This window comes from Amblyomma mixtum, chromosome 10, assembly GCF_055824585.1.
Source record: "Amblyomma mixtum isolate Tamu chromosome 10, ASM5582458v1, whole genome shotgun sequence".
Classification (NCBI taxonomy): domain Eukaryota; kingdom Metazoa; phylum Arthropoda; class Arachnida; order Ixodida; family Ixodidae; genus Amblyomma; species Amblyomma mixtum.
In genome coordinates, this window is record NC_143021.1 from 136,405,182 (window position 1) to 136,432,016 (window position 26,835).

A 26,835-nucleotide genomic window follows, 5' to 3' on the forward strand; every position below is an offset into this window, starting at 1 on the left:
TATTTTTTCCAATGAAGTATGCTAACTGCTGTTCCCTGGTAGAAGGCATTTGTTGCTGATTTTTGTGTGTTCATGACGACGAGCGCTAGATGAAGCTGAAAAGTGTTTTGTTTCATTCTAGGCAAGAGAAATCGAAGAAACATCACGAGATGCACCTGATCATCACACCAGGGAAAAGTTTGGCGCCTTTGGTCACTCTAGTCAGGTCGTAATCACGTCGATTTAAACGGACATTGAAGATACCTCAGAACGCCGTTGTTTTTTGAAAAATTCAGGCAAAGATAACGCCCTAACACAATGACTGCCTGTGTTTTCACAAAAACAAGCACTTAAGCCTCAACAAGTAATTAGAATTTTAAGAGGTTTGTTAGGAAATTAACGGTGATAATTCCACCACACTATACGGCCGCTTGGCCGAATAACTTGCATACAGAAACCGCTGTGGTGTACCGCTAATCATTTCTTAATATAAATTGTGAAACCGCACCTTCACAACATCATTTATGTGTGCAAAAAACTCATGAAACCTATTTGTCCAAAACGGAAATTGCCGTTTGACTAGCTACATATTTGATAGAGAAGGCGCGCCGTTACCTTTGATAACCAGCTGAAACGTTCCCGTAATCCACCCTGTCCTAAAGCAACAAACATGTAAAATGACGTGATTATGTGCCACAACGGGCAGCTAGTATAGGCATTCAAGAAGAGAAGACCGCTCACGCATGGGATGCCGAATCTGCGGAACAAGCAGATGCTAAATCTGCGAGCGAATGCAAACGTCAAGCTGCGCATCGTATCAATCTCTAGGAAAGGCGATTGGGACCTTTGTGATGTATCTGACGTGATGTATGGTCGAATTCATTGCGCAGTGTCCAGCACAAGGAGCAGAGAGCTAGCGATTTTCGAAATTCGCTTTAACAATCACTTCGAATATAACAGGTCTCAATCAAGCCTCTCCTTGGTTTATGTAGATAGGACGAAATATTTATTCGGTTCAGTTTACATAATACGTCCTACAGAGTGATCCAAAAACACGACGCAGCAGGGGTATCGTTAGTTATATTTATTTTGATAAAGATCCACGCGATATAAAGCTCCATCTCGATGGACACTTCCAAGGCATACACGCGAAGCGCCTGCACGCCCAGCACGCACCGCGACGGGCGTCGAAAAGTGGCATGAACCTCTATGCTCCTGGTGCTGGCTCGCTCTCCCTCGGGAGCCGACTGAAAAAAATGTCAAGCCGTGAACAAGAGATGGTTGGGGAGCTGCAAGGATTCCAAGAAAATTTAGGGCAGGAGAGCTTCAAGCCATGAAGAAAAAGAGTCTCCGACAGCCCCCGCGGTCCTCCCATTGTTGTAAACCGGACCCCGCTTCTGACGCGCGCGCGAGCGCCCGTGCGCAGGTGCCGATATCTGACATGCACAGATATGCACAGATATCTGCTAGGGAAGGCATTGGTGGCGCCACCCTTGACTGTCGTCTGTTGCACAGAGCTAGAAGCCGGACTCTGCAGTGTGCTACGCACTTTCGTGCCGGGCGAGCAATTTCCGGTCATACCCGTTGTTGCATCCACTTGTTTTCCCTTTGAAATCATGGTACAGCGCCACACTTGTGCGTTTTGAGGAAGAAGACACTTTTGACGTCGTTAAAATGACCTGCGCCAAGCATGCATGGGATGATGAGCCATCGGAAGGATCCAGGGTGCAAGTGAGCGGGAAATACAAAGGATTCTGTGCACCTGCAATCATCAATATTTCAGGTAAGCGTGAACAACCATTTACTGTTTTTCCCGTATTGCTTTGTTGGTTACCTTTGTCAATGCTGTCGTCAGTTTTCGATGATAGGGCTATAAATTGAGCTAAAGGGTATCATAATGCATGATTTATTTGTATGTGCAGTCGGAGAGTAATCTCTCATTTTTCAGTAGCGAAATTTTTACCGCCACCGAGTTGCGTTCCTGCCAGCGGTAGTTCAAGTGCATGATATGAATTGTGTAACGCAAAAAACATAAGACTAACCTCGCTAAGCACATTGCGGGGCTAGTTAGGGATGTATTTTCTAAGTAACGAGACGTAGACAACAACCAGTCATGGATTCTGTCATATGCACGTATCAGGAACTGAACCCTTTTCATTGTCGTAAGTAATAGTGCTAATTCTATTTTAACACGGGATCAGCATTGCTGCGTTCTGCGTATCCAATTAGGTTACAATGGCCCCATTACATTTGCCACAAGGCTTGCGCTCTACAGCTAAGCAGGAGCAGTGGAATGAAGAGCTGCTACGCGTTTTATTTCGGGTGGTTAGTGCGAACGAACGTGTTTCAGAAACAATTGGCGTATACCTGTTTTCGTTCGCGGTTGTGCCAGGAAACTTTAATGGTAAAGCCCGAAAAAAAAGCATGAGGCTAAGCTTTTAAAGGGGCATCGCGATGATTTGCTCTGTACCAGTTAATATTATTAAATAGATTCATCATGCGTTCCAGAGACCAGAGCAAAAAGAATTATTGACATCGGAGCATGCAAGCGAAAGTTAATCCACTCTGAAAATTCGAAATGAAAAGCTCAGACGAAAACGCATTTCACTCTCCCATTTCACTCACCCAGTACCCAGTACCGTGGTGTTGGCCTAGCGCCCACGCAGCGGAAGCGTGCATGCAGTTGTGGCTTTGTCGGGGCTGTAGACAGCCGCGCATTTTGACGGCGTCTTCCCCCCGTGTACGCGACGCCGTAGTAAGGGCAGGGGTGACTAACGACAAAGGAAGCTCCCCGAAGTTTCTTTTTTAGTCGGACTGCAAGGCTGTCAGCGGTAGCCCCCCTCCCCCCCAAACTCGACTCCCGTCTCCTGTCCGGCCTTTCTCTTCACATTTTGGGCAAGGTGTATCGACTGGCTTTTTTTTCGCTGCCTTCTTGGTATGGTCACGGCTGGTCTCGACGCGCGCGCTTTCTGGTCTGAGCCAACGTTTTTTGAACAGCGCTGGCCGCCATGAAGGTTTGAAGCGGAATGGAAGATGTCGCCCCTAGCTGTATTCTTGTTAGTTTTCGTTCGCTTTCCCTGCTTCTCTCCAGTTTTTGTGGCATGCGAAAAAGCTTTCAGTACTCAGAGACATAATATTTTGGATCCATTTCACAAGTATGAAGGAACAATATGCAAACTGGACGCCCAATCAATGAGAAAGGCAGCGCTCTATCTAGATGCTACCTCATTTCCGCTGCCGCAAATGGCCGCCGCGTTGCGACACCATCGGCTCGAAACAAGCATTTCTAGCGAAGATTAAAATATCAAATAGTATGATTTCGGTGATCTCATTGCGCGTTCAGGACTCACAATGTCCCTTACTCTGCATACAAAGATTAAAGAACCCATGCTTTATGTACGTCGCAGGGCACCTTTAATATCCCACAATGGATTTTACGGTAGGGTGTCTCAGATTCAGTGCATAATTCTTCAACTTATGCTACTGTGGCCATGTGCACAAGTTCTGCGCAGATTTATATCATGATCGTTCTAAATTATCTCCCACGCAGCCTACACAACGGCCCTGCCGACCAAGAAGGGGCGGGAGCTCTCCGGAAAGCTGCTGTTGCTGGCCGTGGGCACTAAACTCAGCGAAATAAGGAGCGAGAAAGAAAAGCATCGACGATAAGAAGCATACAGAACTATAGAACCACAAGAGCATTAAATGTACCCCAATAATTTCCCCAATTTCCCAATGTACCCCAATGCGCAATTTCTGTGTAGTAATTGTGTTACTTGTGTTACCTATGCTATATGATTATCAGGAGCTTTAGAGCAGCATAAAACCGAGTGGTTCTTCAATTTAAAGCAGCACTTAGAGATGTATTGGATGACATTTTTTAACGTTTACAGATTTTTATTTTACAAAGTGCGAGAGATATGTCGGTTTGGTCAGTGAAGGTGGACCGTACAGCAAGACGGGCATTATGTACGTAATAGAGCTCAATAATCTGAGAAATGATTAATTATATTTAACTAATCAGCTTTCATAATTTTGATTTTGGGGCGTAAGTCTGTATCGCGAAAATGAAGGCCGTCAGTAAAAAAAATAACCTTAGCTTTTAAATTTTCGTAATCGTTAATGTGGTTCGAAATACTGAACATACACACTTGTAAGCTCAGTGAATTGCCTTGTCCGCTTCGGATATTCATTAACGCGTCGCTGCGCGTCGTATCGTCGCCGAATTCAAAGAAACTTTTTCTACATCACAAAATACACAAACGGTGTCCGTGTTTGATGCATAAAAAAAGTGACCGACAGTTTTATGCATTTCTATGCGGGTAAACCAACTCAGCGAGCTTTGAAATGCGCAAAATCTGGCGCTCGATATTTCAAACCCCTATACCAATTAAAAGAAAAGTTAGAAACTGGGCTCACCTTTTACGATGACGGCCTTTAATTTCGCAACATAATGTTGCCCCTTAGAATCAAAATGAAATGTTCATTAGTTAATGTTAGTTTATTAATCGTCTATTATATCAGGTTTATCGCTTACATAATGTTAACCATCCTGTATAACCCCCCTACATAGCACCAACGTATCTCTCAAAGTTTTAAAATAAAAATCTGCGTCAAAAATTTAACCTGTATTACATATCTGAAGTAGTAGCGGTAAGGACGTACTGCACAGTCGCTTACGTCTGCATGTGGCGATAACGGCATATGTATGGCAGCATTCTGCAATGGTTGTAACTCATTTCATTACATATTTTGTTTGGCCGCCCTCCATCACTGTTTGGAGACGCCACGCCCCAGGCTCACTCTTTATTGGCTAATGTGATAGAAGGCCGCGTCGCTGTTGCAGGCAGTCACTGAGAGCGAGCAGTGCAGAACTCGAATGAGAATAGTTTTACTGGCTGTGATGCTGGTGTTGTTCTAAAGTAGCAGCCTGCAACATTGGAGAAGGGGAGCCTAGGTGCTTGCAGAGATTGCAGATGAAGCCTGCCGCAAATCGTTGGATTTCTTCAATTTTTTTTGTACCGTCTCCTTCGGTAGATCTCGCCGTATGAGGGCACATATACATAGGCTGCCATTTATTATATATTTCCATATGAAAGCTTATAAGGTTTTAATAAGGGAGTAATCACTCATTTTCATTCCGCCAAGCAGTCACACGGCTACAAAGGGACCCGACACAGCTTCCACAGAAACTTTTGCTCTTTCGTAAAAAGATTCGTCCTGGTCTGGGGACATGGTGTATGACTGTGCTTGGATGGATGCGAATAAGTAATTAATAGCTTAATGGAAGTCTGCTCCGCCTTAGGGGAAATTCCCCCTCAACATTTAACCAAAAGTATATAAGGTTATGTGCAGATCTGTCAGTATATGTTCGTATATAGAACTAGCTCCATATATAAGCTCCAGCGAAATATGGACATATACAGATTTATCTATATTTGGCCATATATGGCCCATATAAGTATATTCATCCTTATATGACTGTTCGCAGATATGGCTATATACGGATTTGGCCGTATCTGGGTATGTAAAGACCATATATAGAAATCCCATATATGGGCTCCATCAGATATGGTCATATAAGGATAGGACATATCTGGCTATATAAGGACCATATATACATATATTTCCATATATAAGTTCAATCCATATATGAATATATAGGGAATTGGGCATATAAGGCTATATATGCCAGATATATCCATATATGAGTTCAATCATGATATGGATATATAGGGAATGGGGCATATCAGGCCATATATGCCAGATATATCCTTATATGAGTTCAATCATGATATGAATATATAGGGAATTGGGCATATCAGGCCATATATGCCAGCTATATTCATATATTGTCATATATGAGTTCAGTCATGATATGGATATATAGGGAATTGGGCATATCAGGACATATACGACCATATATACATATATTTCCTTATATGAGTTCCATTCAGATAATGGTATATAGGGAATTGGGCATATCACGCTATATATGCCCGTATATTCATATAAGACCTTATATGCCCAATTCCCTATTTGTTCATATCTGGATTTTTTCATAACAAACCAGATATGACATTTCCGTACGGGTCCCAGTAACGTTTGTGCTCAAAGCAAAGAGCTCGCAATATTCTTTTGAGCACCGAGTGCATTCGCTATACTGGGTTGGACTGCGGGTGATGGATCGAGCTGTGTACGACCTTGATACCGCACCTTTGGAAAAAAGTAGAGGTTAGACAGCTGGTAAAGACACTGCCATTGTCACATTCAATTTCCGAAGCAAAAACGACACGAGTGAAAATTGAGAGAAGGGCATCCACGACCTGAGGAGAATTGAGCTCCTTGAGAGGTATCGCTTCAGGAAACTTTGCCGCGACACACAGAGCAGTCAGAATGTACCGACAACCTTTCTTGGACTCGGACAGTAGCCCTACAATGTCAATTACCAACCGGAGGAAGGGTTCAGTTATGATTGGCACCAGTTTCATGGGCGCCTTCCACTTGTCGGTAGATTTGCCTACTCTCTGGCAAGTCTTGCAAGAGCGCACAAAGCCTTCAAAGTCCTTCCAGCAATGAGGCCAGTAATACTCTTGGGCGAGCCTAGCTTTGGTCTTTTTCAAGCCAAGGTGCCCTGCCCACGCGTTTTCGTGCGCTAGGTTCAATAGCTGACGGCGATACTTTTGTGGGATCAAAAGCTGTTCGTACTTACGACCATGGGCGTCAGCGTAACTTCGGTACCACAAGCCGGATTTGTTATGATATGAAACATTCTTTTTCTTTGTTCCTCCTTTAGCATTGTCCAGCAAAGCTTTTATCGAGCTACCTTCCTGCTGTTCGCGAGCGAGAGTCGATCAGTCAACCTGAGTTAGCTCGTGCCAACTGTCAGAAACTGGGGTCAATGTGGAGTCCGCATCGCTCAGTGGTGTCGCTGTTACCTTCTCGTTGCCACTATCGTAGAAACTGTTTTCAGTTTCGTTAGCAGCGAGTTCTCCGCTTCCCCGAGAGTCCTAGATGTGAGGTTCTACCGACACCGTACCCAGGCTACAATGCTCATCTGCTTCCCTAAGCGGTGTTTCCCTCTCCGGTGCAAAGTCAAGTTTCTGCGAAAGCTTCCGCGCTTGAGATCGCGTAAGGGCCATGCATGCCATAACGGCAAAGAACGATTTGCCTTTATCCTTGAGAAGCAGCTCTGAGCTCTTCGAAAACAGGTAAGGAAAATGCTCAGGGAGGGCGGAAGACACGGCCGCCTCGGTTTTAAGCTGACCAAAATGACCCTCGATGATCTCTGTAGCGATCGGTAAGCAAGCACATCGCTCTTCGGCTACTTGCCTTATCCACGCACATTCTCCTGTAAAGTCATTCGAAGAAACTAAAGACGGGTGGACAATGTCCATAGCTGCCGGCGAGTTACGAAGGGCTTTGCACCTCTTACCGTTCACACTTATCTCCTGCATATATGGTTCCAACAACCGCATATTCTGGCAACCGCATATTCTTGTCTGTTTCCCGAATCATTCCAAAAGCAACCTTTTAATCTACAGTTTGCCACGATATGCCATTCCTTTTTGCAGTGGTAGCATGTCAAAGGCCTCCGTGACTCAAACGCACGTGCGGCATCAGCGCGCTGCTTAGGAGCATCGTCAGATTTCCTTAACTCTTTATGTTCTTCGCCTACAGCCTCCTTTAAAGCAGACGCAACTTTTCGAAAATCGCAAAGCGCGAACGGTTTCCTTCCATCAGGCTTCCTTAGAGAAGCATCCTTTGTTTCCGCCTTTTCGATGCGTAATACCCTGCTGTGCAAATTTCGGCGAGTGTAGCATTCCTCAGCCAGCTCTGCTGCCTTGTTGAGCTTAACCTCAGTAACCCTATCCTGCAGCCAGAGCCTTACATCGTCCTGGATACAGGGGTAGAATTGCTCTAGCGCATTACACTCTACCGCCTTATCACGGTGGTCATAAACTTCCTCCCCCTTGAGCCTTTCAATTACGTCGGCTTTCAGCTTAAACGCGAAGTCGATGTGCGACTCACTGCCTTTTTTCGCGTACCGGAAGCTTTGCCGGAATGCCTCAGGTGACAGCTTATATTTCCTCAACAGGGCCTCTTTGCCCTTTTCGTAGCTCTCGAACGCCTCCTTCGACAAACACATTATCACGTCAGATGCTTCCCCGGGAAGCAGACCTAGCAAATTCTGTGCCCACAGTTCTCGCTCAATGGCACTCCTCTCGCAGATATGCTCAAATTTTACGAGATACTTTGCCATTTCCTCGCCGATTACGAACGGTGGCAGTTGGTCTCGGATTCTTTGGCTGTTAGCCTGCACTGTCAATGAAGCTACGCTAGGCGCCGTCGAGCTTTGCCGCAGCTCCATCTCTTTTAATCTTCTAGTCTCTCGGTGTTGCTGTCGCTCTGCCTCTTCCCGCTGGAGGCGTTCTTGTCGCTCTCGCTCTGCGTCTTCGTGCTCACGGCGTTTATTGGTCTCAGCCAAGAACTATTTGGCTTCTTCAGCCGTTACGCCCTCCTTCCGCATGATCTCGAGAATCGCACGCTTTCGTTTCGCATGGCCTACGGTAAGGCCTATCTCTTCACAAATTTCAACGAGTTCTTTCACTTTAAGGTTCTCCATCGCGTACAATAGTCTCTTGCAGGTTGCCCTTTTAGAATTCCCTTGCTGTTCCCTGCTATAGAGCTACTAGCATGACACGCGCAAGTAATTCTTTCCAACAACGCCTCGTTTACTCCCTCTGCACCAGCTTTCGTTTCCAAGCGCTCCGACTTCTCTCGAAACAGCAAAGCTCTCTCCAGTGCAACACACAGTCCTGCTCTAAACCAGGGTTGTCAGTTCCTAAACTCAATAAAGCGCCACAAAAATCGCAAAAGTAGCCAAAAAGTAGCCAACGTGTCGCCGGAGTGTCAAATGTAGCCAAAAAAGCGCCAAAGTTGCAGAAAAGCAGCGCAACAAATTTGTAATTCTTGCCGAATGCAGGTTAACACTGGATGCGAATAACTGTAGTATAAAAGCAACAAATCAAACGGAAGAAAATACTTGAACATCATGGGACAGGAGCACGGAAACGCGCTCGGAATTTCTAAAGGGAGTGAAAGGGTGGGAAAAGTAACCAGAAGAGTTTTTCTTCTCTGCAGAGGAGAAATAATTAGGGTTACTAAGCAAATGCCGTAACAATTCGCATTCCCATATAAATATGGCATGCATGACATTTTTTTTCATGAAAATTTTTCACTTCTGTAAACAATGGCATGATTTCATATGCGCCTATTTCTTGTTCGGTTTTTCTCCTGCGATCTTTTTTTCAGCTTTCTATTGCATAACAGACTGATTGCCACGTGTAGTTCATATGTACTGAAGGCATAGAAAGCACGCGGCCTTGGCCAAAGTTTTTCAGGTCAAATGGGTTGCTTTTCAGCCACTTATGGTTCCCCAACTTTATATCGCATGCGATACGAAGATCCTTCGTCATCACGTTTCATAACTTTCTGGTATTCCCCGCTCGCCTCTAATGGGCTAAAAAAAACCATGTTCCTTGAAAAATTTCAATCACGACTGTAATTCACAGCATCATACAAGTGGCTGTCGGGCTGGCATGCGCGGCCTAACAACTCGCTTTGAACCAGTAGTCAACTGATGACACAGTTTTATCAGCTAAGTAGCAAAACACTTCCCTATTTACCTGAGGTCCATTCAGTGATTGGAGATATGACATTCTTATTCCTAGTTCTAAGGAAGCTACATATTCGCATTGCTTAGCAGAGCCAGAGTATCGGAGTCTCGACTGGGAGAACAAGTCTGGCGAGCATTAAGTGAACACAGGAGCGAGAAGTATTTTATGTCTAGGAGATGATTACAGGTAAATTTTTAACAACAGGGCAGGCATCGTGGAATAATAGTGTTACATGTGGCATTCTAACGGACTTCAGCAAAGATGCACAGGGACTATTGGCAAAAAAATAGGTCTATTATTCAGTCCTAACTTCGAATTCAAATGTAGCCAAAAAGTAGCCAAGTAGCCAAATTCAAATTTTTGTCGCCAAGGGGTCCCAAAAGTAGCCAATTTGGCGTAAAGTAGCCAAACCTGGCAACCCTGCTCCAAACTACAATCACGTGCGCTAGAGCAGTCTGGCGAATTGAGGGGAAAACATTAGGCACTCACCGCGCCGAGGTAGCTGACGCCGGTCGATCCTGCAGCTGCCATCCACTGTTGGGACTGGGCCTCCGAGCGAAGAAACGGTCGAGGAGACGGTGAGTGAAAGGACTTTTATGTACAGTATGTACAAGGGCTTTTACATGATACAAGGGCCAAGAGCACCACGGGCTAGCACAAAGAAGAAGGGCGGCCCCGGCGGAGAGCGTAGCTCCGGCGTGATGGCTCTTCTGCTGCCCGTCTGCTGCTCGGGCTCAGCGCGGCTCCGTTTTTATAGTCACAGGTATCCGTTGCGGCAGCCAGCAGTTCAAATCCTCCTATCAGGTCGCGGCACTGGCTACCGTTCCAATGATACGAATGGTGGTGAGGCGCACGGCCGTTGAAGGCTTTGCAGTCTGGAACGGGCGGCCGGCGAAGCCTCGCAGGTGTTCGAACCGACGAAGAGGAGGGGGAGGAGGAAGGGTCCGCGTCGGGCGCCGGCGAGGGCGGGATGATTCACGCTGCAAGCCGCGACATGTCCGAGAGAGTCTGGGCTTGCTTTGCGCGACGGCGAGCGCGCAGCGCTGGTTTCCAGACAGGCCAGCCAGCGAAATGTGGGCGCCAGCACAACACCGTGTTGTAGGCGTATGTGACGTACGGGAGAATCTCTTTCCAGGTTTTGTGCTGCGATTCTATGTACATTGCGATCATGTCGGCGATCGTTCTGTTGAGTCTCTCTGTGAGCCCGTTCGTCTGTGGGTGATAGGCATTGGTTTTGCGATGGCTCGTGTTGACTGATTCGAACAAGTCGCGCATGAGCTGTGCCGTAAACGCCGTACCTCGAGCAGTGATTACGTGGGACAGTGCGCCATGACGTAGCATGATTTGTTGCATAAAAAACTGGGCAATGTCAGATGATGTGCCTCGCTGCACCGCCTCAGTTTCCGCATACCTTGTTAAATAGTCGGTCGCGACTATGATCCATTTATGAGCGGCCGATGACACAAGGAATGGGCCCAGAAGATCGACGCCGACTTGAACAAACGGCCACCGAGGCGGTTCAATAGGTTGGAGCAAACCCGCTGGCTTGAGAGAAGGCGCCTTACGACGCTGGCATGCGCGGCAGCCTCTGAAGTAACGTTGGACGGCGTGAGAAAGTTTGGGCCAATAATACGCCTGGCGCACGCGTGCAAGTTTGCGGGCAAAACCCAAGTGGCCGGAGGTAGGCTCGTCGGAGGTCTGCCGGAACGACGAGGAGGTGCGCTCAGTTGAAGATAATCGCCTATTCTACCGACGCGTATCAAAATCTTTCTTATAAATTTTTTGCATCGCTCGCACCGAGAAGTTAAAACTGCCATAATAACCAGCAGCCAAAGATTTTCCTCAAATCAAAGAAGTAAATAGTAATAAAATTCAAATACTCTGTAGGGAGATCTGCGGATATATTCATGTTTCAGCGAAATGTTTAAATATACAAAAATCTTTCTCGTTGACAAATATTTTTGTCCTCAATTGTTCGATGTAGCGACAAGTAGCGATTCCGCTGTGCAATGCGAGGGCTCTGAAAGCATGTGAAATATCTTCCTGAATAGTCAAAGTAGAAAGCCTATGATAGCCAACATGGAGCCACTATCATATAAGTATAGGGAGACTGCTGCCTACCTCGCAGTTTGCCCACACAGCTTTGATTCCAAGACGACCTCACTTCTACATTGTCCCTTTACTCTTGGCTCGAATTTACTCCACTGCGACACGTTTACTGAGCTGATGCGAGACTCAACAAAACTGCGTCCATCATTCTCTGAAATTTTGCCGCAGCCGAACAAAAACCGAAATGAAGGACCTTGAACTCATAAAGACCATCCGGCGTCACGAACGCTGTCTTCACGCGATCCCGCTCGTCAACTTCATTCTGCCAGTAACCGCTTTTAAGTCCAGCGAAGAAAAGTAGCGCGCGCGCCGCAGCCGGTCAAGAGAGTCGTCAATGCGTGGTAGCGGCTAGACGTATTTCTTTGTAACCTGGTTAAGCTTCCGGTAGTCAACGCAAAATCGCAGACTACCATCCTTCTTCCTAACCAAAACCAGAGGCGAAGCCCACGGGCTCCTCTATGGCTGATTAACACCATCCTGCAGCATATCTTAGACTTGTTCAGCTATGGCTTCACGCTCCCGCAATGAGACACGGTATGGATTTCGTCGAATTGGTCGGGTGCTGTAGTATGTTATGATGCGGTGCTTAGAGAGAGACGTCTGTGAGTGCCGACGTAGACGAGAAACAGTCTTGAAACTGATGGAGAAGGCCGGCTAGGCTTTTTCTAATGGTTCGGGGTAAGCGTAGGCTCACGTCGAGGAACAACTGAGGTGTGCGACAAGTGGACATTTCTCTCTGGAGGGCAAGACAGTCGCCAGTTTCGGCGATGCCCTCGAAGTATGCGACCGCTGTCCCATTGGCGATGTCTTGCCGTTCGGTCCCAAAATTCGTTAGAAGGACATCTGCCAGGCCGTTCCGTAGCGTGACGATACCTCTCGCGATGCAGACCCTATGAGAGAGCACAAGCGCAGTGTTCTGTTCTGGTACGCCGTCAGCACTGCACCAGTCGGCACAAATGACTGTAACGAGGGCACAGGATCGCGGAGGCACGGTCACATCGGTGTCGATTATGCGCAGGGCCGGTCTGCGTGGTTCGGTGTCGGCTGAATTTGTTCCAGTGGTAGAAAATGTTACCAGACGACCAGGAAGGTGTTTGATGGCGCCATGCTCGCACAAGAAGTCCATTCAAAGGATCAGGTCTTTGCAGCAGTGCGGCAGAAAAACAAAAGTGCCAACAAAAGCTGAGTTGGCAATGGTGACTCGAGTAGTGCACCTTCCGATAGGCGTCACGAGGTCACCGCCAGCAGTACGAATTTGAGGTCCATCCCATTCTGTCTTTAACTTGCTGAGGCAATCCGCGAGGTGCTTGCTTATTATCGAAAAGTCCGCGCCTGTATCGGCTAAAGCAGTCACTGGGTGCCCGTCAACGTGAATGCGGAGGTCGGCGCTAAGAACTGCATCGGTGCCAGGAAAATTCGGTATCACGGGATCAGGCTGCGGCGGAATCGGCATTTCGGCATCGCGCTCCGGCGGCATTCAGGGGTCTTCGTTACATCAACTGTCAGCAAGCTTCCCCGCTGAGGTCGCCGCTTTCAGTTTCCCCGGCGCGGGCTTGGAGACCGGCCCCGCAGTCCATCTGCGAAGGCCTGGGCCGGGCGACTTGATGCGTGCGGGAGACGGGGATCGGGGACGGCGGGTAGAGGTGGTGTCGTGGGCAGCAAGGTATTCCTCTATTCAGTGGGGTCGCTCACCGAAACGGGGACAAGGAGCATCACGTGGGAAACTCCGGAGGCCGATTTCACAGTAGGGTAAACGGCGATATAGGTGGCCGGCTTCCCCGCTATGGTAGCAGAACGGCTGCTGGTCAGAAGTGCGCCAAACAGCCGCCTTCCGGGCCGGTGGACGCATGGCAGGTCCTCGTTGGGGCCGCTGGTATAATGACGGGGGCGGAGTGGTTGGCGGCGGTGGGTGGTAGGGCAAACGTTGCACAGGTGGCAACTCGGAACGGAGAGCCGCGTCGTAGCTCATGGGGCGTGGCTCTGGCATGACTGGAGGAGGCGGTGAAAATGCTCGCCGAATCTCGCCGCCCACAACTTTGGTAAGAGCCGCAGCCGTCGGATCAGACGAGGCCAGGGTCAGTTTCTGGAGCTCTTCAGGGAGCACCACGAGTATGAGCTCACGCAACGACGAATTAACGCTGGCCACGCTCAAAGAAGCCGCTCTGTCGCTTCGCTCACCGCACAAGGAGTCATTTGGGCGGCAGCGCCGCTGCAAGGCCCGCTCAATGGCGATCGCCTCTTTGATGAAGTCGGCTACAGTCTGCGGGGGATTTCGGACCAAACCAGCGAAGAATTGGTCCTTCACACCTTGCATCAGGTGGCGGAGCTTCGTGGATTCCGCCATATCTGGGTCAGCGCGCCGACAAACGGGTCACGTCCTCGGCGAACATGGCAACGCTCTCATTAGGCTTTTGTACGCGAGCGTCCAGAAGGCGCCGCGCAATATCTCGGCGGTCCTCGCTAGCAAAGATGTCCCGGACCTGCTAGAGGAAGGTATCCCAGATTCTGATATCGACCTCCCTGTTCTCGAACCAAGTGTTGGCTCCGTCTTCGAGGGCGAAATACACGTTCCGCAGCTTCTGCGCAGGGCTCACTGGTTGAAATCGGCGACCCGCTCAAAACTGGTCAAGCCAGTCTTCAACATCTTCGGAAGTGACGCCATGGAAGCTGGCAGGCACGCGGGGTTGCTAAGGCGTCAAGTGTGAAGCGCTAGCCTGCGCCATGGTGGTATGCTCACCAGGTCGATGAGTGCGTGCCTCTTTTGGGAGGAGACCAAACTCTGGGACCAGTTCCAGGATGTGGCGGCTGCTGCGGTGAACGGGTGTGCAGACAAGCGGTAGCTGGTCGGGACTCGATGAGCGGCTGTCTGGAGGGGTCGTGGACATGGGACGTCGAGCCCGCAACCTTCACCGGTGTCACGTAGCAATTGCTACAGGTAGCGCCGCGTCTAGACGGCAGAGGAACGCCAACACCGAGAAGATGCGATAGCACACCGAGACGGCCAGGGTGGAACGTTCAGTTTCGTCTTCTTCAGCAGCGAACAGCGCGGCGCACGAGCTGCGTGCCGAACAGCCGCCGAGCGGCTAATGTTGTAGAGGTGGCAATCTTAAGCAAGCGCAGAGCGCCCATGATGGCAGCACAGAGAGAATGTGCACAAGATGGCAGCGTTGGATACTAAATTGCGGTTTCTCTTTTCTTGCACCGCAGTGCGGCGTCTTCACTGCATAAAGGGTAATAAAGTGGCGGTCGTAAAACCGAAATTGGTTCCTAAATTAAGCCCAGTCTTCTCAAAAAGGCAAGGTTTCTACCGTAGATTACAGACCTGATATATAAACATGAGGTTTCAGCGTGCGTCTGTTAAGCGACAATATTAACAGGCTTCTGAAGGCGGTAACTTCGGTTTTTTTTTAGCAATCAAGATCCATGGAATGATAAGTTTTTTATGACATGTAATCTGGCCTCCCCAAGTGCAAAAAAATGTCATTGACTGCTCGCGAAAACCAAAATAAAGCTGCGAGGTTAGTGATCTGAAAACTTTTTTTCAGTACGTCGCTTGCAACACAGATGTCGACACCTAGGAGAGCTACCCGTACCCTAATACGTTGGTTTCTGGCACGTATATCAGGGAAAAGCATAAGCTCAGCAGTAATGTATGTCTTAAAGCCTTTCTATGGTGCGCTTAAGGGGAAGAGTTAATTGCTGCCAACCTGAAATAGGCGCCGCTCAAAGCAAAGAAACTCCGCCCAGAAAGAAGAGTGCATGTGAATGAGGATGCAAACTGTGCGTACTTTGTATTGTGAGCCTCCTTCTCGATGAACGTTTTTAGTCTAGGACAGTCTGGCTCTAAGTACGCGATCCTAAAAAGAAATGCGAGCGACGATGGCGATGGTGAGCATATACATGTGAAAGAAGTAGACGTTCGCACAACGCGATCACACAAATTCCACCGGAAGAAAAGCGGCCGCCCTAGCCGCAGATCTCATGGTAAAGGGGCGACGGGCATATGGTATGGCTTCATGCGTGACAGCTGAACGACCTTTTCTAAGCGTCGGCGACGATCGGCACTAGCTTGGGAATCGGAAACACGGTAGCTGACGGATCACGTTGGTTGTAATACCGTGTTAGGCCCAGTGATGCGATGAAGAAATTTCTCGCGAAAACCAGGGGTGCAGTCATGTGTCCAGAAGAGAACTTCACCACCGGGTTGAAAGGAGACAGTATGGTGGTGCTGGCCGCGGGGGCGTATTCCATCTTGCTGGGCCACTTCAGTGTTGACGCGCGCAAGATGACGACAGTGGGCCATACGAGAAGAAAACTGTTCGCCCAGTGACGTGGACGGATAGACTGCAGCGGAGAAGGTGGTCTCTAATACAAGAGAAGGCTGGGAGTGGTAAACCAGGAAGAAAGCGCTGTAGCCTGTGGTGCGCTGAATAGCAAAATTATATACAAAGGTGACGAAAGACGGTCGTGGTGTGGACGGGGTTGTCAGTGTTGTGTAGCTGACTTGCCATGTTTGACGAGGTAGTGTGCCGCCTTTTCTCCTGCATGCAATAAACGGTGGTTGTTGTGCTGCAGAAAGAGAATCTGTGTGGTGGCGAGCGATTAATGACGCCGATCGGACCTCTTCGTTACTACAATAATTTCTGGTGCCGATACCCGGGAACGATCCTGCAACATCAACGGACCCCCCAGATCGACTCCTCGAAAGACAGGGATGATGATGATGATGATGATGTCCTCGGGCTGAATGGAACATACCCACGGCGGGGGATTGGCACATCTCGAAGAGAAAGAGGAAGGCCCTGAAAACTCACGCAACGCTTTTAAGCCTGAGGAAATCATCGTCATCTTCAAACAACGTGGCTGGTTGGTGAGGCAGAAGCCTTGTTGATGTCTACCGCCCCGCGCGTCGAGGACCTGGACGTTATTATCGAGCGTCTGTAATTGTTTTAACGTTAACTGAAGGATGTAGGCGCCACGACCGAGCCTCCGATCACCAAACACGAAGGCGACGGAGAGTTTGCAACCATCATCGAATGCGGTGACAAGATCGTGACCACTCTAACCAAGCTGAAGTCTGCAGCGAAATTGAACACAGCGGGAACGAATGTGGGCAACACTAACTCGAATAGACATCAAAGCACAACGACAGGAACGGCTGCCAAGACAAGGCTCCCTAAATTGGAACTCCTGAAATTTAATGGCGAAAGAAGGAATTGGCAGCCATTTTGGGAGTTAATTGAAACAACGATCTACAAGAATTCGTACCTATCACTAGCGGAGAAATGCCAGTATTAGCGATCTGCTCAGACAGAAGACGGAGCATCTGCCATCGAGGGGTTGAAACTAACGGCGGAGTGCTACAACCACGCCACTGACATGCAAAAGCATCAATTCGCTAATCAAGCCATCCTCATCCAGGACCCAAAACAGGGCCTCATGGCTGCCGCACAGGCGTCATCGACAGGCAGTGCCCACACTCTGGCGGCGCTGGTATGACAGCCGTCAGGCTCACATGCTAGACCTTAAGGCGTTCGGTGTGGGCGAAGAATCGTACTGCGCAATGCTTTACCCTCTTGATCTCCGGGCGCTACCGCCCCGACTTGAGCCAGCTGTACAAGAGGATGATTGATGGCTTCGAAGGATGCAGTGGGTTCCACCCATGGCAACACCTCTCCCAGCGTCACTAGCTCCGAAACAGAAACAGAGTCGGTGCATAAGAAAGAGCTTCGCGCACTTCTGGAATTCCTTCGGACCGAAGTTGAGAGCCGTGAAAGGGCCAGCAGGAAGCAACCGAACACACACACACACACACGCACGCACGCACGCACGCACACGCGCACACGCGCACACACGCGCACACACGCGCACACACACGCACACACACGCGCACGCACACGCACACGCACGCGCACGCGCACGCACACGCGCATGCGCACACGCACACGCACACGCACACGCACGCACACACACACACACACACATATTTATTTTGTCATATTTACTCATGGAAGTATGTGTGCCCGCGGAAGCGCAAGACAGGGCGCTTGTGGACAGGCCACGGCAATCAAACAAAGTGCAGACTCAGTACAGACAAATTACATGGTTTGCAATATAAAATAGAGAGAAAAAAGAAAAAAAACATATATTGATAGGAACAACAATCACACTTGTACACACTGAAAAAGTAGGTTAAATACATAGATTATGAGGATGCAACAACAACAACAAAAAAAGCACCCGTGCTTCATAACACATATCAACAAGCCCTTCAGAGTGTTTCGAGCCATGAGGTCAGTGTACCGTTTTTAAGGTTCTAGACGTAACTAGCCAGGATTTTACTTGTGATTTGACCTCTTTGATAGTCTGCAATGATAGTATTTTTGTTGGAAGCTGGTTAAAAAGGAAGGGGATGTAGAACATTCGGCACCTTTTTCCATAGTGTGTATATATCTTGGGAAGTTTAAACGGCTCTACTTTTCTTAGTATTTTAGGTTTGTTCACAGGAAGCCTAAAGTTTTTAGAAAAGTAGTTTCTACTAATTACTACATGTGTAAATAAATCTTGAATGAAGTACACATCAGCTGCAATCATTCTTTCAACACTATCTAAGGTCTCCTTAGACGTGCCATACAAAATGTTTGCGGAAATTCTGTTTAGTAATCTATCGATTTGGTTCCTTCTAGACAACGCACATGAGCCATAAACAGTGACACCATACCTTAATATAGACTCTCCTATAGCCTTAAAAACAAGCTGACGCAACCTAACAGAAGTATTGAATTTCATTCTGTAAAGATACATAGAAGTAACACGGAGTCGTTTGATGATTTGCTCAACATGAGCAAACCAAGACATGTTGGCGTCGAGATGAATGCCTAGATATGTGACTCTTTCAGACAAGGGCAGTGAAACAGATTGACATCTAGGGCAGAAAGTACCGTGCACAATAACAGATTCCTTTAATATGACCTTTTTGTGCGGATTTCTAAAACAAACCAGAGCCGTTTTCTGCTTGTCAATGTAAATCTGGTTACCTGAAAACCAATCACACACTTTTTTAACATCTGTTTGTAGCAGCTCTGCAGCCCTGTTGTACGACTCATTCGGAACAAGGAGTGCTGTGTCATCAGCATACTGGTAAAGTACTGAATTCAGTCTAAGGTATGCCAAGTCATTTACATCAATATCGAAAAGGAAAGGTCCTAAAACGGAGCCTTGTGGCACGCCATAGAGAAGAGGTTTGAAGTCGCTGAAATTATCTTTGACTCGCACAAGCTGAACACGATTTGAAAGGTAGTTTGAGAAAAACATGAGGTAAGGTCCGCGAAATCCAATGTTCTCTAATTTCTGCAACAGAATGCCGTGGTCCACTGCGTCGAAAGCTTTGGTTAAGTCTAAAAACAATCCAAGGACAATCTCATTTCTATCTATATGCATGTTAATTTTGTCACAACAATCTTCTAGAAGATCTACAGTGCTAGTCTCGCGCCGGAAACCATATTGTGTGCCATTTAGGATATCAAATCGGTCACAAAACGACAACATGATCTGATATACGATTTTATCCATTTAAATAGTAATGGTAGGCAATATAGTGATTGGTCGGTAGTTTCTCTTATCAGTTTTTTTGCCCGACTTATAGAGGGGCCGTATAACGGATATTTCCATACCTTGGGGTATTTCCCCTGTAGAGAAGCAACCGTTAAGAATATGCAGGAGCGCAGTTTTTAGTTTGCTGTAATTATTTCTTAGATCTCGTAGTCTGATCTTATCGTATCCGGGAGGTTTGCTCAGTGGGAGGACCTGAAGAATATTCCACAACTCAGTGTCATCAACCGTCGGTAAGTACGCAGAGTTTGGTACGTTTGGACCATAGTATATAGCCGGAGGCACTTTCGGTTGCGCTTTTAATTCCTTCACAGATGTAGCAAGCTGTTCGCTGAACGAGTCCGCCGTAGATTGATTACTTTCACTGCCAAAGGTACGGGTTAATTCAGTATTTAGATTTTTGTTCTTAGTTTTACCAATTATGTCATAAAGAAGTCCCCACGTTTTTTCATATTACCGCGGCATTTTACAAACTCAGCAGAGTAAAACCGCCGCTTTCCTAATCTTAACTTTGATGTAAGTTTATTCCGAACTGTACGATACAACTTCTGTAACTCAGTGTCGGATGGACTACTCTTACAAAGTTGCCAAAGCTTGCTTTTTTCAAACGATAACGCCAACATGTCATTTGTTATCCACTTCTTTTCAGGGTTTCTTAGCTTTTGCTTCACCTCTCTCATGGAGCATGAGTAAATTTCGTTGAATTTCTTAACAAGTAAATCAAATGCGTCGGTGTGATGATGTATTGTTAAGCTTTCCCAGTCAAAGTTTTGGATCAGGCCATTTACACGTCGGTCGTCTAGAATGGTTATTGTACGTAAAGTTGACACCGGTGTTACAGGTTCGCTCCTGACCAAACAAAGAGCCTGAAAATAACGATCTGCCACTTTTTCTCGTATCACTGCAGCCACTAAGTCTAATGTTGGGCATCTTACAGCAATGTGATCAATACAAGACTGAGTAAGCCGGGAACCAGCAAATTCCTCGCGAGTATAACTACGAATAGTATTGTCTATGCCATAACCAGCTAATAAATCGAGATAATCCTCAACACCACTCTTCTTTGGCTGTAAAATGTTAATGTTAAGGTCTCCCGCTAATATAACATTACTTTGAGAATGTTTGCACAAGAAGCAGGAAAGTTCAGAAAGAAATAATTGCAGGTCAGAGTTAGGCGGACGGTAGACAGTAATAACCACAAAAGACTCATCATGATTACTAATCGAAAGCGGAAGAACCTCTGCAGCCATAAAAGTGCAAGTTAATTCCTCAACAAACCATGCATCTCTAACAAACACTAAGACGCCGCTGCCTCTACCTGAGGAACTACAGAGCGAGAATGACTGAAAACCCAGCAATATAAACCCGAGAGCCTCTGGCTTATCTACATTTATTTCAGTTAACACCACAACGTCAAAATGCTTTAATAACTGACACAAGTAGACATTTAGCTGGTCCCAGTGCCTTCTAATGCTCCTGATATTTACATGTACGAGGTCAAGTACAGGTTTTGAACATGAAGTCGCGAAGACGCGATCTCTGTTTCCTTTCCATTCAGGAAACGAATCAAACGTTTCGCACATGTTCATTTCAGTTTGTTGATATCGTCTTCATTCTGTATCTTTATCACAGTAGAACCCTCCACTTTCCTCATGAGCACGTGTCCATTCTTTTCCCAAGCATATTTGTATGATTTTATCTTGGCAGCGTTTTTAGCGAGCCACAGTAGCTTTTTTGTATAGGCAGTTAAGTTCTCATTGATGTAAATGTTCTCATCACTCAGTGTGTAGCGCTTTCGCAGACAGAGCTCAGGGTCACTCATTGACTTGAACTTGGCAAGAATTAGAGGAACTTTGCCATCTCTGGCCGGCAATCTGTGTACGGCGTCTACACATTCAGCAGTTTCTTCCGGGATTTCCAACTTGTTTGCAAGTGACTTCCATTCAGATACCAGATCCTCCTTGTCTGCTTTCTTAATTCCATGTATCTCAATGTTCTGCCTACGAGAATAAGCTTCGAGATTGTTCACTGTGTTTCTAAGTTCATTTATTACAATAGCTTTCTCTGCTAAACTCTCAGCCTGTTCAACGCAATGCTTTTTAGTTCAGCTACCTGAGTGTTCTGCGCGGCCAGCGACGTCTTAATTTGCTCGTAGTTTGATGAAAGCAGGTACATCGCAGTTTCGACGCTCTCAATGATTTTGCCTTGCTTGTCAATTTTTTTCTATTACAGAATCATTCTTTGCAGATTGATGGTGAATAGTTTTGTCAATTTAGTCCACACGCAAACTGATTTCAGACAGTTTACCGCTAAGCGCACGGATAGCGCGCAACAGTTCTGTCCTAGTCCGGTGGAGCACCGAGCTACGTGCTGATCTTGCTGCTTACTTCTAGGTCCTGTTTTTGCGATCGCCTGCTGCCCCCGTTCACTTTGCCGCCTGCCGGCTACTTGCCGGCTGATCAACGAGCGAGCAACGGAATACGCACGGCGCAACATCTAAGCCAAGAGCGTGGGCGGGCCAGCGATAACATCATCGCTTGATGTTCAACGGCAGCGGTGACGTCAGGGGCCTGGAAGGAGCTGAAGCCTACAAAAGGAAGAGCCAAACGATGCTGGGGTGCAGTCCGGTGGAGCACCGAGCTACGTGCTGATCTTGCTGCTTACTTCTAGGTCCTGTTTTTGCGATCGCCTGCTGCCCCCGTTCACTTTTCCGCCTGCCGGCTACTTGCCGGCTGATCAACGAGCGAGCAACGGAATACGCACGGCGCAACATCTAAGCCAAGAGCGTGGGCGGGCCAGCGATAACATCATCGCTTGATGTTCAACGGCAGCGGTGACGTCAGGGGCCTGGAAGGAGCTGAAGCCTACAAAAGGAAGAGCCAAACGATGCTGGGGTGCAGTCCGGTGGAGCACCGAGCTACGTGCTGATCTTGCTGCTTACTTCTAGGTAAGAGGCCTTTCAGCTGAGTTCAGACGTCTTTCTTTGCTCCACTGGACTGCATTCCTGTATTGAACCATGCCGCCGCGAGATTGCATGAAATGTTCAAAGTTGCTTGAAAACGGTCAAGAGAGTGTATCATGTGCTAAATGCAAAAAAGTATACCATGCAGGTAAATGTGCGGGAATGACTAAAAAAACTTTCAAAAACATGACAGCACGCGAAATCGACCGCTGGATGTGTGAGAGCTGTAAAAAGAAGGACACAGAGGAAGAAACATCAGAAACCAGTGACACAGAACTAAGTACAGAACGAAGGGGAGAAAAGAAAAGTCGAATGAGTCATGTAGCAAAACTGATTGAGGAGATTAGCCAAAAGATGGCTGCAGTCTTGGTTCGGCTGGAAGCGCTGGAAACAAAGGTAGACAGCCAGTGCACGACAACAGCAGGAATAGAAGCATCGATGGAACTCCTGTCGCATAAATATGACGAAGTTATCGCCACCATGGCAAGGCAAGAAAAGGATATTGCTGAACTAAAAACCACTTCAGCAGAGCTGATGCAAAGGATTTCAGAAAAGGACACTGAAATCGCACGACTGAAGGAAAACGTTGAGAGTGCTGAACAGTACTCAAGGCGGAAAAACGTCGAGCTGCATGGCGTTCCCTATAAGCAGGGCGAAGATCTGTACAAAGTTCTAGCGGAACTGAGCGCAAAGCTAGAAATAGCGACAGTCGAGCGTCACTCACTAGAAGCTGTTCACAGGTTAAAAGAGCAGAAAGATAAGATACCCCCAATCATTATCAGATTTAAGGACTTGGCTGATCGTGACCTTTGGATTTCGAAGAAGTATGCACTGAAGTCTGATGACATTTACATAAATGAAAATCTGACACGAGCACAAAAGAAGTTATTTTGGCAGAGTAAACAGAGGGGCAAACAGCAGGGCTACAAGTTTGTCTGGATGCGCAATGGCAAAATCTTTGCAAGGCGGGAAGAAGGAAGTACTGCTATCAACATTGCAACGGAAAGTGATTTGGAAAAAATGAATTAATGGCTGAGTTCATGTCTTTTTTTGAGTGGGATTCTCATGTAAAACAGGTTGCAAAAGAAGAAGGGTTGATTCAGGAACTAAGTTTATTGCATGTAAACATACGTAGCATAAAAAAAAACTGGGATCAGCTATGTGCTTATGTGAATAGCCGGCAGAAGAAAGAAGATGTAATTGTCCTAACCGAGGTTAATCTAGACGCAACACAACAAAACATTTACAGCCTTGTTGGTTACTCTCATTACACTTGGTGTCGAGAAAACAGAAAAGGAGGAGGTGTGATCGTGTTTGTTAATGATACCTGGCTGTCATACGAAATTCAGGTATCCATAGACAACGCAGAAATGGTTGTTGTTTCTCTTAACAAATTGAATGTAACTTACACTGTGTGTGCAATATACAGACCACCCAGCAAGAACACCACTTTATTCCTGGAAGAACTTAGCTCACTAGTAAGAACATATATGAACGAGAAGCATTTTATTTTAGCCGGAGATCTAAATATAGATATAATGCAAGAGTCAAAGAGGGTAGTCAGGGACTATCTTGATCTACTGGCAGAGTTTGGCTTAGCTAACCTTATTAATAAATGTACTAGAGAGGAATTTTTAGGTTCCAAGATAACGACATCGTGCATCGACCATATAGTTGTTCGCATGGCAGACAAACACTGCTCTTCAGGAGTAATTAAGCTGAAACTCGCAGATCACTACTTTGTGGCACTAGTAACCATGACAGAAACTTCCAACTACGAAGGTAGTGCGAACATAAGACCTATAGCTAGGAAAATTTTAGACGACAGGAGTGTAGACAATGCAATTCAGCAAACAAACTGGGATGCGATGTTATCTCTGGATCACATGACTTTGTATAATACATTTCTTGCAAAGTTGCACCTAATATACTCGACATCATACAAATCTGTCAAAATTAAACAAAGAAAACCAGACAACCACTGGATAACGCAGGAAATTATGGAGTTGTGTTACTTAAAGGATAAAGCCTGGCAAAACTGTAGGAAGGACCCTGAAAACACTGCACTTAGACAGCAATTTCGCACATTGCGAAATCTTGTAACAGCCAAAACGCGACTGGCTAAAAGAAGATACCTATCCCAGCAGTTTGCACTGAACAAGAACGACGGAAAGAAGACATGGAAATTAGCAAACAGTTTAATGGGCCGGGTCAAACAGTCTACGATTGAGGAGACGATCGAAAAAAACTTTCCGAAGGAAGAAACACAGTCATTGTGTGAACTGTTTAACGACACATTCATTCACGCAACAGATAAGCTGCGCGTCGCTCATGGAACAAAACGTCTAGAATACAAGCCAATACTTACATGCGCACAAACAGCGTACCTTCCCGAGTTAACAGAGACTGAGTTGTGGAACATCATACGTAGAATGAAGATGTTCAAGCCGCCAGGTTTTGATAAGATCCGTGTGCGCGATCTGTACTGCAACTTTAACATATTAAAAGGTGTGATCCTCAAAATACTAAACGGCATATTAGAAACCGGAATAATGCCCAGACAATTGAAAATATCGATAGTGAGGCCTGTGTATAAAAGCGGAAAAAGAAATGACTGCGCAAACTACAGACCGATTTCTATTATATCTGCTCTTGCGCATATTTTGGAAAAACACGTGGGATTAGTTATGCAGTCTTTTTGCGAGAAGTTTTCTTTAAATAACCCGGCACAATACGGCTTTACAAAGGACCGGAACACAACTACGCTCTTAGAAGAATTCTCGGATTACGTTAACACCGCCATTGAAAACAATCATCTTACATTAGCACTATTTTTAGACCTATCGAAAGCCTTTGACACTATTGATCACGCATTAATGTTGCAAAAGTTAGAAAACATGGGTTTCCGGGGACGATTTCATCAATTCTTTCAGGGCTATTTCACAGACAGAGCACAGTGCGTTAGAATTGATGATAAATACAGTGAATTTAGGGCGATCAAATTTGGTGTTCCACAAGGAAGTACACTGGCCCATTACTATTCAATATGTACGTCTCTGAACTCGGTTTTTTGAAATTAACGTCGAGAATCTTTCAGTATGCAGACGACACAGCACTAGCACTAGAATTCACTGATCTTCATTTTGCAAGCAAAAGCTTTCAGCAGGATATATGCAAGGTAATAGACTGGCTTGCTCAAAACTCAATTTATTTAAACCAGCAAAAAACGAAACTTCTCTGTTTTAGAAACCCGCACAAGCGAGTACTCCTAAATGAGTCACTTTTTTTACATGGCTCGCATTGTGATTCGTGCACATGTAATGTCATACCATTTGAACCTTCAGTAAAATATCTCGGAATAATATTTGATGAGCATATGGCATGGACTAATCATGTGCAGTATATATGTAACAGGCTTAGAGCCGTGTCCGCGATGATGTACAACCTCAGAGGTAAGACTTCGATGCACTTAAGGCGCGTCATATTCAAGGCACTAGCTGAATCTATTATAACCTATGGCATTACATTATATGGCACCTGCTCTGATCACAAAATGGGATCCATAAATCGCATAATTAAAAGAATTGTAAACAGTATAACTTATGGTACTATGCTGCAGGAGGTTGATAAGGAGGAAAAATACAGTATACTAGGTGTACTGGAAATGCGGGAACTATTTTATTACACAGTGCTCACACGTCATTACTTTACAAATGCTTTCAAAATACCCGTCAAGAAAAACGCTGCCTTAAGAAAGACAGAAGCTTATATTAAGCCGCGCTGCTTCACGCATTATGGGAAAAAGATACGGAGATATTACGTGCCACAGATATTCAATACACTTGGTGAAGAATTTTACAATTTCAAAACAAAACGTAAAATGACTAAAGCAATAAGAAAATGGTGCATATCCTTGCAGATAAATCACTGATGGCCTCTTACATGTTATAATCTACTTTCTCTGTTTTTGCTATAATCTACTTTCCCTTTTGCTTCAGATTTTAGAGTTGTTTAGATATTTTTAGATTTGTTCAGTTGTTTAGATGGCTCATTTCAAGTTGTGATGACGTCTGTTCATGTTTGTTTTCGTTTTTCTCGAGTTGCATTCCTATTTGCTCAATATGCATACATAATTTTTGTATAATATGCATGCATTAGTGTTCTCAAATTTATTGTTTTGTGCATAATTTTTTGTACACATTCGGTGATTCACTGTACTGCCTGAACAACCAACAAGCACGCTGTGCTTAGGTTGGACGGGAAAACTCATGTACTAAATGAAAATGAATAAATTTGATTTGATTTGATTTGATAGTCGGTTCACCCTTTTTTACGCTACTGTCTGAATCAGAATCATGTGAATCCGTTGACTTCAGGGTCAGGCAAGTTGAGCACACCCACTTAGACCTATCAAGTGTCTTCAAGGCCTTCTTATACACGCCAGAACATTTGCCAATGCGAAGCCAGCAGCTACATTCGGTGCAACTTAAGCAA

The 26,835-nt window shown here is 46.2% G+C and overlaps 1 long non-coding RNA gene across 1 annotated transcript; it reads left to right on the forward strand.

Moving 5' to 3' along the window:
• The first annotated feature begins 1,369 nt into the window (after window positions 1–1,369).
• Window positions 1,370–3,686, forward strand: LOC149327043 (uncharacterized). Its single transcript, XR_016286023.1, has 2 exons — window positions 1,370–1,762; window positions 3,530–3,686. It is a non-coding gene; the product is annotated as an uncharacterized LOC149327043 (long non-coding RNA).
• Window positions 3,687–26,835: the final 23,149 nt, after the last annotated feature.